We start from the raw sequence: 14,702 nt of genomic DNA on the forward strand, positions 1-14,702 counted from the left end.
CATCAATCAGACTGTGTATCAGGTCATTATTAAGATTCCTTACTTTGTAAATTCTAGAAGCTTCAGAGGTGAGGCCAGTGGCCCTACTGGCAAGGACTCAAATGTTTAACATCAGAGTCCTTGTTTTTCTTGTGCCCATGAGTTACAAATTGGCACAGGGTGTTCTAAATGTCATGGTGAAATCAAGCAATAGGACAAATCTATACAACAGCAAAGGAACAGGCAAATCCTTCATTAGAAAGGAACAAGCAAAGAGCCGCATCATTTTTTGAGTGAATTTCCTTTAACTTTCTCATATTTCTTTGAGATAATACTCTTTTCTAAAATAGCACTTTGTACTTTCCTAAGTTTTGCTCTGAACAAAACTATTTTGCATGGGTGCAGGTGCAAAGATGTCTCAGATGAGCCTGCCAAAGGTATGCACACAAAAGAGCTTTGAGTATGCAAATTAGGTAAACACATGTTTCCCTATCCCTTTATGGAGCTAATTGGCAAATCCAAGTATATGATTCGTGCTTTGAAGCTGTAAAACACTTAAATTCTTACATTTAGGAACGTGCAGCCCTATTGAAATTTATGGTGTTACTTACTTACTTGAAGTTTTAAAATGTCACTAAAGAGATGTGGAGAACCGGGATGCAAAGAAACTGGACAGAGTCTTTGTGCGGTCTGCCCTACAGCACATATTTCCCTCCTCATAAGGTGTTAAATCCTATAAATATTTATACATACATAGCTAATTTTTACGTGGTATTTTAAATGCAGCTCAGTTTTTACCACCTATTTAGGGGGTTTAAGGCTTCTAGCTTAGGAGTGGGTCAGTTGTGGTAGCAGCCCAAATGGTATGTATCTCCAGGGAGCAATGCCTATATGAGATGCCTAAGGTTACGTAAAATGGGTATAATCCGTATTGAAAGCTTTTAAGTTAATTTTTGCATGTCCTCTTACTTTAAGTATATGCATAGTCCGTTGGGTGTGATTTGCATGATGGTCTTTTTACGTCTTTGGCAGTGTGAAGAAGTGCTAATATGTGCTTTAATGACACAGACTGGGCAGTTTAGAGTTGCTTTAAATGTAAATAAGAATTGGTCTTTTAAAATTCATTGGTATAGTGGTATATAATATAGAGATAAGCAAAAATGTGGAGTAAGTAAAAGGACTCATATGCCTAACAATTTGCAGAAGAGGACCTTGAGAGAGCATGTTTCTCTTTTGTAGGCAAAACTTATTCCACGACTGAAAATGTAAGTGGAACAAGTTAAGCCATTTTCTTCCATGTAAAAATATTTTTTGGCAGTAGTTTGTCATTTCCTAGATTTGCTCCAAGTCAAAGCTGTTTGAGAATCAGAAACGTTGGAGGCTTCTTGTGTTTAATATGGACTGGTGCCTTTTGTCATTTGAGGGAAAAAAAAAAAAGAAATGGCAATGGAAGCTATTTTGCTAATGTTTTTATCTATTCTGTGACTGACATCAATAATACATAACAGTTCCATTGACATTGCATCCTGTCCAATGGACCCACTGACCTGATTCAATGTCAGCTGAAATGCCTCGTACATCATAAACATACATGAATTCTCACAGATCCATTATCCTCCCGCCCGGTCCAGGAGTGCCAGGGATCCAATACTAAGCCAAGGGGAGTTTGCATTCTTTTTCTTCAGTTTATATTTTCTTTCACACTATGAAGGAGCAACTCCATACTCTGTAGAATGTAACTGGGAGATCCCTACACATTTTATGAATACATGAATGATAATGATGTCAATAGTCGTTCAGATACTAGGCTGATAAGACTGTGGTATAAAAACCCAGATAAATACCTCATACCTTGTCAGGAGAACCTGCAAACCTGATATGTCATTCTGTCTTATTGTGCAAGAATATATGAATCATAATATTCCTATTAACGTTGTACAAAGTCTGCAGTAGTTGCAGACTGCACCCAATGACAATACAAGTTTTGTAAAAATATGGATATTTAGCATCTGCCCCTGCTGTGATTTCATTGCAACTAAAAGCAAAGGGAACGCAAATGAAAAGTATTCCAAGGTTTTCAGTTGGTCCCCCTTAACAGTACTCTGTGACAGTATATATTTGTTTTACTACTGAGCCTGTTTAGCAGTCAAACTGTAGGAAATTGAATATACACTTACTGTATAAAAATGATATGCTTGGTTAGTGATACTTTAGAAGAAATAAGTGCATCAATCATAGAATAGCAGGTTGTCAAGGCTTTATATGTAGGAAAAACACAGAACAAAGAATGTAATGCATGTTGGGCACCTTTTTACAAAAGTTTCATGCCAAAGTTGATTTACAATAAACTCTTCCCTCCCTCTCTCCTCCCAAATTCTTCTAAAGAAACGTTCAAAGAAATCTGAGCAAACTATCATGCTCTCTGTTCTGACGTGTGTGTAATTACAAGATCATCCTCATTGTGAATTTTCTGTTTGGTTGATTTAAGAAAAAAAAAAGGTTCATTCTCTTAATGCTGTTCTGCCATTCAAACTCAGAAGGGTAATTTTCCTCACAAGTTAATGGGAAGAAGATGACTTAATAATTAGCCTGGTTTAGACAGGGCCAGATCCTTGACAAGGAGCAGTGCCTGCACCCGGAGCTTGCTTTGGAGGCTGAGCAGTTCTCAGGGGGAGCCTGTCTGTGGAGATTTCGTTATAAGAAGTACTCTGCCCTGAAAGAAGGGCTCTGAGATATGCACTGCAGCTGTCCCAGGCACCATTTTTGTCCGGTGGTTCTCCTGGGCACGTTGGTCATGCTCAATTTCCCATCAGAGCCCTCTGAGATGTGCAGAGCTGACACACAATCTGTACAATGCACAAGCTTTCCTGACAGCATGTGAAAACCTACAGATTAAAACTGCCACGAAGTAGGCTATTGCTATGGACTCTTGCCTCACTCTGCCTGATCCAGACCCAAAAGCATGACACCGAGCCTGCTTCTGCCCAAACGCAAACTTAAATTCTCCGTTATAAAGCAGCGTAATACTTCAGCTGGTAAAAATATTCTTGGATTTCCAGTTCAGCAGCTCTTCCCTCACTCTCCATTTCTTCTTCAGGGCATCCATTCACCCTCCCATGTGTGTGGCTCCCTTCATTATATGGATTTATGCTACAGACATATGGCCCTAGTTAATCTGACAATAGCTCTTGCTCCTTCTAAGAGATCTGTTACAGAGAGCTAACCATACATTGTAATAAAATATAACACAAAGACAGGAAAGACCCTTTTATTTCAGCAACAAAGACATCTTTTGTTCACCTTAAATATCCTTGGTACCAATACAACCATCCTAAATATCAAAACAATTGCAGTTCATTTCTGTTGTTGGCCAATATAAAGTCACAGTTCTTCAAACTTCTAGCTCTAAATCCTTATTTAAGTGTTTCATTGGCTACTCACGTAACTTGTGCTCTGTACTAGGGAGAAGCAAAGCAAACAAGCATTGATTAGACTATCTCAAAACTACTGAAATGCATAAGTGGCCACTCATGCCTTATCACCCCTCTAGTTACCATGCATAAAAGTCCCCATTTGGACCACCATTTGTCATAGAGGCACAAGAGCTAGAAAAGTTCCATGTTTCTTTTCCTTTCCAAGAGCAGAATGAGAAAAGGAGTAGACTCAACCAATCTATTCCATTAGGAAAATTACAAAATCCTGTGAATTTTTTCCACAGCTTTCCTGAACAAAGAGGGCAATCTGAATGTGATCCCAAACATCCCTGTGATCCATGAGCAAGGACCATGCGTGGAGAAGCAATAGTCCATTTATCATCCCAATGTCACTTCAACTTCTGGTACTTCTCACTTATGACTTTCTTCAACCAGCGCTATTCCTGGGGAAGTGTCAAGACAGTGCTTCAAGGGCAACTGTCTCCTCCAAACCCCTCATTTCTGGGGAGACTCATGTATGAGTCACAGTGATGACATGCTCATAGTATGTTTTTATTCCCTCACCTTAATCCATCTGGCTACATTTGTAGAACAGAGTGAAGGCACAGTAAAATTGCTTTATCGGCTTGACTTTCTAGCATTAAGCAGTTTAGTAGCGTGAAGGTTTACAAAATCTGTGTTATTTAATATATCCTTGTCTGGAGAAAATATTATTCCTAACTGAAACGCATGGACATCTTTGTGTATGTTTTGGCATAGTAATTTCAGACTGGTCTCCACATTAATCTCATTTTTGTTGATTTCGTTGTTTTTAGAGCCCTTTAATTTCCCTTTAAATTAAATAAATAAACCCCCCCCCTTTTTTTTCCCCAGGATTAAACAGGTATATATACAGGTATAGACAAGCCCATGCTGCACAAGAATGTAATGAAGATACTAGTAAAAGCAGAAAGCGTCAGCTCTGTGTGCAATTGGGAACTGAACTCTGTATCTGGGGCTATTCCTCTATCTCAAAGTTCAGGGTGCAAGTAACTGGAATTGAGATGTCTTCTACAGCATAATTTTTAAGTGGAGTTTTCATGTAGTCTCAAAATAAATTGATCCAATGATTTACCCATTGGCTGTCCCCTCCCCATTACCTCCTGGAAGGTATATACTTTTGTGGTTTTACTATTTCATTATGATCTGTTTCTTGGGCCTCTGTATGCATTTCCTTTTGGGTAGCATTTGCATAACAAATGATCCAGAACACCTGTGCAAAGTGATGCAGAAGAGGAGGGGGGAGAGAGAGTGTGTGTATGTGTGTGTGTGTATATATATATAAAAATATAAAAAATTTATTCTAGCCCTTTAACACCACTCTGGACTCTAATCCAGCTGAGGACTTCTGTGACCCAAACTCAACATTTCTATCCACTGTGAAAGGGTGTTACAACTTTATAACTCTGCTAAAACTATGACTAGATGAAGACCTTCACATTTTTACAATGAGGTTAATATTGCCACTAAATTCTGTAATACCAAGCAGCCTACTTACAGCCTGGTGTGACCTCCCAGTGAGTGCTTTGTTATGTCATAAACTTATTTTGCAAAGCTGCAAAACCTTATGCACTCAAAAATTTCTGGACACCAGCCAGATTCCTTTCAATAATCCTAGCTGAGACACCATGAGCTGAAGACCTTGGAGCTTGTTAGCCTTTTCTGAAAATCTTGATAGCTTGGAAAATAAGTCTAGGTACAGTTGATGAGTTCTTTCTGATGTTGTAGATGTTATGAATATAGATCACGGATGTATCTACCATCAAACCTTGTTGGATGACTGCACTGGAGGGCAGCCCTGGACAAAGGAAAAAACCCAGTGCCAAGTTGCTATACAAGCAACACAATGATCACTTGCTGAAGCTCACGAGGACAGTCAAATTCTAGAAGGTACGAGCTCCCTGCGTTTCCATCATAGACGACCATGCTCTGTCCAAACACAGGAGGATTGTATGAGGAATTTCCTAAGGAAGGTGAGTTTGGCTGCATATCTGCATGGAAATCAGACTTTTTATTTTTAAGTGTGCTATGAAGCATGTGCTGGATTTAAATCACTTTCTGGAAGATTTGATTCTATTTATTTTAACTATCCCTTTTTCACAGATAGAGTGCCAAGCTCGCTGTCTGGGAGAAGTAGTTCTGCAATACCTTAGAGCTTCAAAACCCAGTTCTGGGGTTTCAGAACACCTCACTAGGAGGTACCGGCTGTAGAAAGGAGCTCAAAGAAGGAGTTCTATACTCAGGAAACACCCCAGTGAGACTGTACCATAGCCTAATTATGTGAGGGGAATCTTAGAGGTGTATATATCCGGGGATGGATCCCAGTGCTGCATCCTGATGGATGTTGAGCAAGGGGGAGTACAACCAAGCTGTGGGACTTGCTCTCAGCTCTCTCTCCTGCTCCTCGGTGAGCAATCCCCTGGATGAACAGCGCTGGTACCAACGAGCATGGGACCAGAGAAAAGCAGAGGTGCCAGAGGGGAAGTTAAAGAGATAAATACTCAAAAAGTTGCTAAAAATATGAAGTACTAACAGCAAGTCATGTAATATATAGCGCTTTTTATTCTGGGACAATAGGGAATGATTCAGAAGTGGTATTGAAGCCAGTCTGCAGTACAGGCACTTGTCAGGTGGCAAGCGGCATTTTTCATGTTAATGGAAGAAGTATATTGTGTTCAAACACTTCAGATTCAACCCTGTTCTTATAAAAAGTACCCTGGTATTTCTAGTGAACACGAAGAGAAAATAAGTCTTAGTCACTGAGAACTCCAACAAAGATGTGCAAATAGGACAGCTCAGCTTATCTGCCTAAAAAGTTTCAAAGGTTTAAGTAACTTTGCCTAGATTCAGACTTTTTTTTTTCCCCCGGGTCTTGTAGCTATTTCTGATGTGACCTGTTACAATTTGTTTGTTGTTTGTCTTTCTGTAGAGATAGGTTGCTATTCAGATCCATTTTTTCCTCTTTGTTATCAGGGCCAATGCGATAAAAACAGGAGAGAAACAAGGAGATACAGGAGGAATATCCAGAAAGCATTTCCACACTGCAAAAGGTTGGCGCGGAAGAATAAAAGACAGGGCAAGTACTCGATCTCTACTAAGGAGTGATATAAGGTATTATCCATCAAATACTTCAAACTATCTGATCCAATCTCTCTTGTCACGAATTTATTGGCTGCGGTACTACTTCTGAGTCAGCCCAGGTACCGAACTGTGCCGTGGAGTTAGTCAAAGGCAATACAATAATAGTGTAAAAGTTGCAGGAGGTGAATGCAATGCTGGAAATGCTATTGATGGCATTACTTATTTATTTAGTAGACAGAATTTAGAATGGGAATAAGGATTTGTCTGTCACCATCATGTCAGCCATCAGTTCAGCGCTGCCTTAGGCAATGAGTATGCTGTTACTAATTTTAGTTTGTTTTGTTGTTATTCAGACCAGATAATTTTTGAGGTTCATTTAGTTGCTGTTAATAAAAAAGAAAGACAGAAATACTGTGTACTGGCAAGGGAGGTTATTCAGAAATCTACCCCTCAAATCACAATTCCTTTAGTTTTGCTAGTGACACGACAGTGAGTTAGTTAATTCCTTCAGAGAGAGGAGCAACAACTTGACTTCTCTTCATGACTCGGTGCCTTCTCTTGGGGGACCAATGTCACAGCCACATCCTGCAGACTGCATCGCATTTGCGTTGCCTTTGGAAAGAGCACTTCCGATGCGGAGCGCTGGAGGATTCGTACTTAAGAGGAAGAGGTTGAGAGAAAATGCACTAGAGGTACTCAAAATAATGATTGAAGATGAATGAGTTGCTGTTCTGCATGCAGTCTCTAAACGCCATCATGAGAGCTAACTGGGTAGTGGACTGGTAAAAGGAGGTGCTGCCTTTGCTCAAGTTGTGATTAAACTCTGCAATTCACTTCCATGGGAAAGTGAGTCAGAATTTTCTGAAATTTGAAAAAGACTCTATCTGTCATTTCTTTATTTATTTACATGGTATTTAGAGCCCAGTGGACAGAGATAGCTAAGCTGACACAAGAGGTCACTTCCAGCTCACAATGGCTTTGGGGCACAAATTATTCACCTGCCAAAGTAATACTTTTTCCTTTCCTAGCACTATTTCTGTGTTGTCACCACTTTACAGTTATTAAGTGTCTCTAAATCCCTCTGCTGCCCCGCATGTTGCCTTTGATGTAGGTGAGAACAGATATATCCATTTTACAAACGATAAAGGGGTGAGGCACTGAAGTTAAGCCACTGACCAAAGGATACACATTAAGTCAAAAAGGAATTTTGAAGGAATTTGGATGCTGGTCTCCTTCTTACATCGCTAGCAGTATCACAAAATTGAATTCTCTTGCCACAAAATGTCCAAAGATGAGAGTTTGCAAAATAACGTGATTTTGTTTGTGCAGAATACACCCGGTACCAGCCCTGACAGCATCATGCAAAGATCCCAAGATAGCTCAGAACAGGCAGGCTCTTCAAGTAAGGCATAGGGGTATCTGCAGCATCAGTGCAGCATCCAGGAAACCAGCCAAAGTGGATTGCCCTGCTGAGATTGCTGTGCTGCTTCCAGGGCTTCAGGGAGACCAGTGCCAGGATTTCATGGCACTGCGTCGTGCTCTGTGGATGCACCCAAATCTCCACTGATCTGCAGCCAGGAGCTCCCAGAAGCAGCAGCACAACATGTGCACGGAAAGGGCAACACTTCTTTTGTGCTAGTGTGGCTACAGTTTTAATTACGTTGAGGAGGTTTGCCTTCATTTCATGCCAATGATGTACTGCAAACCCAGAAGCTTTTAGACAAGAGAGCCCAGCTGACAGTGCAGTCCGCAGAGGAGTTTTTCTTTATGGGTCTCTCCTCACCAGGCCCCCATTCAGGACAATCAGGAAAACTAGTGCACATGGGGACAGCAGGAGAACTAAGAGCAAACCAGGCTGGAACTGTTGAGAGTTCTCAGTGTGGTAAAATCAAGTCAGAAACCTCATCTACGCAACATTTTTACACCTACGAGCTGTTTAACAGCCGCTGGAAGGGCGGCCTCTGAACCTCCCAGGCCCGAACAGCTCGCCAGGTTCGTTTCCTCTGGCTCATGGAACAGTGATGAGGACCACCGGAGGTGCCGCAATAAGACATTTGTCACAGTCTGAGATGGAAATCCTATCTGGTATAATTATTTTATATTAAAATAGATGAAATTTTGATATGGAAGTATAGAATGTTGTACATTATATTAGCCAGAGAACAGGATATTCATCTCTGCTTTAATTTGTAGACTTCATAACTTTGTTTGCATTCACTGCAAGATAACTACTGTACATTCCTGAAGAATGACATCTTGCATGAAAAGACTTAACAAAAGCCACAGTGCTGATAATTTTCCCGTGGATCAGGGAGGACAGATCTCTCTGTGGTTTCACAGACATGGACCAAGGCTCGCCTTTATCATTTTCAACTAAATTGTAATGCTGTCATGGCTGCACATTAAAGGAAGTTTCTCTTGATGAACTATTTTACTCAGTCATGTGAAACTTGATTTATTCTCCTGGACCAAACATAAAAAGGGCAAAAACTTCATTTAGGGAGCTTGTTTGGTCGGCAAAATGCAGACATAGCGAATGTTTTAGAAATAGGTATATGAATTTATTAAGTTTTTATCTGCTGTTGCTCACCGCATCTCAAAATTTTTGGAAGCCGTTTGTGGGATTACACTTTGAGACCTGAGAAACTGAAGGTAGGGCACTGAGTAACACGTGTGGAGGAAGGCAGTGATATACTGTCATTGATTATTTTGAACAGTGAGGAGTAAAGTACTTCTCGGAGGACTTTGGCAGAATGTGAATGATGCATGTGCAGCTGGCTGCTTTCTGGATGGTGCTAAAGCATTCGTTTTAATAAAATCTTAATCAAATTACGTCTGTATTTTGGAAAGCCTCTCTGGTACTGTGCTAGCTGAAGTCACCTGAGATGACCACCTTCTGTAAGCACCTACACAGGGAACGCAATCTTGTATTAAAGGCACCTTTAGTCCATCAAACAAAAATGTAACAAATCCCTGCAGCTGAAAGCTGAATCTTCACAAAGTTGGAGCAGTAATAAAATAGAATTTTAAGATCCAGAGTCTTTCCAAGCTCATGACCTACTCTTGTAGTTGTTCCCAGACTGCTTCTGCTCTGAGGCTGAGGCAGATTTTCAGATATGTTATATCCCAAAATAAATGCAATTTCCTGTTCAATTTACATGTTTGCACTTGTAAACACTTGCAATCAGGACTTCAAGAGAAGTAGACTTTTCAGTTTAAAAAATGTAAAAATACCTAATTTTAATTATTTGTAACCAAAGAAATCCCTTAAATATGCAACTTGCACCATAGATGTGCCATCAGCATTGATTTAGGAGTCTGTGTTCCACAAACTTAAAACATTTCAACAGATTAAAAAAAAAGAAACAAAGCTCAACAACCTTTAACTGATGTTATAATAGTTTAAAGGAGCATTAACTGAACTACCAGGGAAAATGAAAACCAATAATCAGATAGAGTCATTACTCTATATTATGTTCTACAAGATTTAAATTCCTGTATTAAAAAAAAAAAAGGCAGATATTTATATTTTTGTTGTTGTTTTTCTTCCTTACCCTGGACATATGGCACTTAGAATTGTGCACAGACCCTTTGTAAAAACAGTGTGAGTTAAGCACAGAGTATTGCCTAGACATGTAGCTTTAACTGTGAATTTCTTTGCTTCGGTACTAGAGGGTCAAAGTCAGATTTTAGGTGTTAACCAAACATAGGATGCATTTGGTTGTTTTGCCATCAATTTTTGGCATGTGAAAAACTTGATGACTCTGAAATAATGAACTGTTTTTAATGAGTGTCAAAACTGTCTCCTGGTTTCCGTTTGTCCTTGTGACTCAGCAAAGCCCTGCTTTGGAGTTGTCTCTGGATGCTGGCGGGTTTGTGAGCGGCTCGGGGACGGGCACTCCCCCCGCCAAAACTTTTCAGTGACGACAAATCATAACCGGTTTGGAAATGAATCGATTTGCAAGGCCTGTTGCCAGAGGTCAAATTTGCAATTGCATGGAAATGTTAAGGTGCAATTGCTTCAGGCTTTAATGAACTCCAAAAAGAAATATGCAGGCCTGTGAAGCTCATCCATTAGATCCTGACCTACAAATGGCAAGGAATAACAGCAACGCAACCAAGAGGTATGCTGACTAAGGGAATTACGTGGATACAATTAGTTTTACATGTTTTGGCATTTAATCCTGATGTCTAGGCAAAAGAGAGAGCGCACGGAAATTACAAATAACGGGAGGAACGGCGTTTCCGAAGACGTGCAGGTTTTCTCCTGCTCTCCCTTCCCCTTGCAGCATCAGAGGCAGCTCTCCTCCAGCTTTGGGAAGGAAAGGGTGGCAGCGGTGGGTGGCCGTGGCAGTCCTTGGCACGGGGGGCTGTGCAACCCCAAAAGGCAGCTCGCCCTGGCCCCAGGGACGAGCAGCAGATGGGAACTGCCCTGGCCAAGGAAATGGGGACGGGCAGCGTTTCTTCTCAAAACTCCTGCCTTCCCAAGAATAGGGAAGACCAAAAATAGGAGTAATTTGAAGAGCTATTAACAGCTTGCATAAACCAACCTGAGCACAAAGAGAAAGGTAATCGCACTCCAAATGAATTAGCAGGGGGGATGATGGGAGGAAAGTTTATTTTGTTTATGGGGTTGGGGTTATATTGTATAAATAATATTCACCCTTCTTCTCACAGTAAAAATTCTCTCCTTGCTTGAGACCCCTGAAATTTTAATTTAAAAAGTTGTTAGCAGGCGTGGTCCAGAAATAAACACCCCTGTCTGAGTACCCGCTAATTTCTGGGGCTGGAGGCGAGTGTCTGCTCCGAGTATCTCAGCGAAGCTCTCCCCTCTAACGAGACAAACTTCCCACAGTCCTGGAGAGCTGAAAAATCCAGCTCTGAATGCGCAGCTCCACCTGACCTCGAGTTGTTTGGCTGGGAAGAGTCCACGTTCACTTCCATGCTGTTTTGTGAGGCTTGTGCCCTGATGTTGTGATGAAGAAATGCTGTGAAGGGATCTGGCATACTTCAGTGCCAGGTACAAAACAAACAAACAAGCAAATAAATAAATAAATGCAGTTTTCATTTGGCGCAAACCTCCTAGCAACATAAATAATCAAAACCTGATTAACAAACTGGTCAGTTTAAAATGAAAATAATGATCTTCCTTTGCCTTCCTGCTCCCATCAGGATGATTGCAAAAGGTTATCTGTTTCAATAAATCAATTAGACTCAACAAGCTGGTTTATTTGCCAATGGGAGGGTTTAGTTTTTGCAACCCGAGGGCAGCTTCCTGGGACGTCTCACCCCCAAAGGTACCACCCAGCCGGTGGCCTGGCCAGGGTGCTTTCGGAGGAGCGAGCGCAGGTCTCGGGGCCAGCTCTCAGCCAGAAAAGAAAAACCCTGGCAGGGCAGGCTGAGCTGCAACGCCCGGTGCCGTGCAGTGGGTGCCCAGGGAAAGGGGCGAGATGGGTATCACCCCTTTGCCCCCTGCCCCTCTCATGGTCAAAAGTCATTGCTCTGTAGTGGTTCAGTGGAGGTCGAACAGTTGGGAAGCAAAAGGAAGAAGAGAGGAAAGAGGTTCTCTCATTTATTGAGAATCCTGCTTTTAGCCTGGGTACCAAGGAAAGCAGCTCTCTTTGTATGTAACGTGGTACGTTACAGTGTCTTTTTTCCTCTTTTCTGCCTTGCATGTTTTGTGGTTTTTTTTTATTCAAGGGCCAGGTCATTGCTTCTGAACCTCTCTCTCAAGAACTGACACTTAAAGTGCAAATGAAGCTAATGACAAGAGACAATATTTTAATGTTAATTAGATATTTCATGTGTCTTAGTTCATCAGAGCAATATTGCTCTTTTATGTATTACATGAAAGCAGAGCTTTAGCTTGGAGGAAAACAGGGAACACGGTCATAGAAGTAGTATTCTTGGGTTTGTAATTATTAAAATTATTGTTACATTTAGGAAATCTAGGAAACTTTGAAAGGAAAATACTTAATAATAATAATGGAGCTACTGCGCTATAGGAAGCCCTGGCAAAGGCTTTACATCTTTCTTTTTCCTCCTACATGAGGTGGCATTGTAAAAGCTCTAGTCTCCCAAGCTCTTGCTGGGAGAGCAAACTTGGCTTTTCTGCAGAATTATATTGATATATAATGCAGATACTGGGTCTTTCTTTACCTGGATTCCCCCCCCTTCCTTTCCTATGACATATTATCTTTTTAATAGTTATGTTAAAACAATGACGTGAGCTGCTAACGCTGTACATCCCGGTGAAATGGCCTAATGATGATGTTCACCAGAACTAGGCACATAATGTACAATATTTTCTGTGAATGTTTGCATTCCTTGTGTCCTTTGCTCCTTTTGTGTTCTTTCACTGGCTATTTGAGAAGTTGCATTTCACTGCCAGGAAGTATTTATACAAAGCAAATTTCAAAGTTGTGCACATATTTGAAGAAAATGAAATTTAAGGCCCTGTCACAGCAATGAGCTCCTTCCAGAGAGACCTTGTGCATGGACTCCGAACGCAGAAAACGCCCGGAGAAGGTCATTGCCTCGGCGGGATCTGCATTCACACACACCCCCCCATAGTGTCCTGGCTGCGGACACTCAATAATGCAGTCATTTTAAGGTGGGTTTTTAAGAGGTAAAAAAACCGCAAAAGATCATGTTATGATTTCCTGATCATTTGTGTTTCAGCTGGACTTGCGTTTGAGATCACTCTGGGCAGCATAAATACATTAAAATAATATTTGTAAGGAACAACAGGGCATTTCAAAGTAAACTTGTATGTATTCTGGAGCAAGAAATATTTTTTATTTAGCAGTTCGTGTGGGTGCCCACACCTAACAAGAACAGCAGTGTAAAAATGTAGTTAAGCCTTCTATTTTTGTCCACAGCTAGTATTTAAAAAAAAAAAAGAAAAGTGTTAGGTCTGTGGTTTCTTTATATGTTGTAGAGAGCAAAGACACAACAGAGAGTGAATTCATTGAATAAAGTAGTATTGCGGGTGATTTGCTTGGCTTGGAACATCCTCGCTACTTTCATTTTCACAGTGTTTAATTACACTTTTTTTTTTCAACATCATGTATCCTGGAGGGGAATCAAATTTATGGATAAGACTTTCATGTAAAACACTGAAGTTTAGGTGGAGAGGTTTCTTAATGATGCCGACTCAAAAACAATACTAATGCCCGAGCTGAATATTTCGCCCAAATGAGAGTGCCAGGGATGAAATGAGGGCTCCGGGGTCACAAGGGCTGTTTGCAGATCACGCTGAATTCCAAAGAAGAGGTGCGGGTTCCCATCTGGTTGGGAAGCTCGGCCGGGGAGCTCCCCCCGGCCAGGGCTTGAGGCGGGTTTGGCACTTCAAGTGACAAGAAGCTGGGGAGTGAAAAAGATCTTGAGCGCGTAATCAGCCCGTCCTGGCTGGGGATGAACGGCAGCACCGGCATTAGCTCCAGAACACCCTGGGTCTCATTCTTTCCCATATCTCGATGTGTAGTAGCATTGGAGACGACATGCTAAAAGGATGCCAGAAGGAGCATTTATTTTTTTAATAAGGGGGGAAATAATTTCATAACCCAATATTAAACGCACACAGAAGACAGACACATGTGCTCGCACACCCCAGCAACAGCAACCTTGATCCTGTAGCTGTTTGCTTACATAAAGGAATAAAACTTGTGTGTTTGGGGTTCATTAATATACATTAACAATTGTAAATGTTCTGCCTGAATAAAAGCTGTTTGCTTTACTACTTCAGGGTTTCTGCCCTTTTGGGACATACAATGGGCAAATCAAATACACTGATAAGGGGCTATAAGTGCTGTAAGTTATATTTAACTAAAATAAACAGGCAGATACAGACTCTTCTGCTCTGCTATAAAAAGACTGCATATGCTCAATGCAGGTTTTCTTAAGGTAAGGGACAGAGCTTAGGAAGCTCTAAGGCAGCTAGATTTGCCCATATGGGAAGGCGGTCTTTCACTGATGATTTTGCAGACAGAAATTGCCCATCTGCACTGTTTGCAGGTGTTTTGAATGATTATATTATTAGCTCTGTCTGTTCAACTTTGCTTTTTTATGGTGGCTTTAGTATTGCAGTAAATAAAAAAAAGAAATATATAAGCAGCCATCTGGTTCCCAATTTTTGACTAGCGCTCTTTGTCAAGAAAGAAAAAAGAA

This window comes from Calonectris borealis, chromosome 12 (genome assembly GCF_964195595.1).
Source record: "Calonectris borealis chromosome 12, bCalBor7.hap1.2, whole genome shotgun sequence".
NCBI classification, from domain to species: domain Eukaryota; kingdom Metazoa; phylum Chordata; class Aves; order Procellariiformes; family Procellariidae; genus Calonectris; species Calonectris borealis.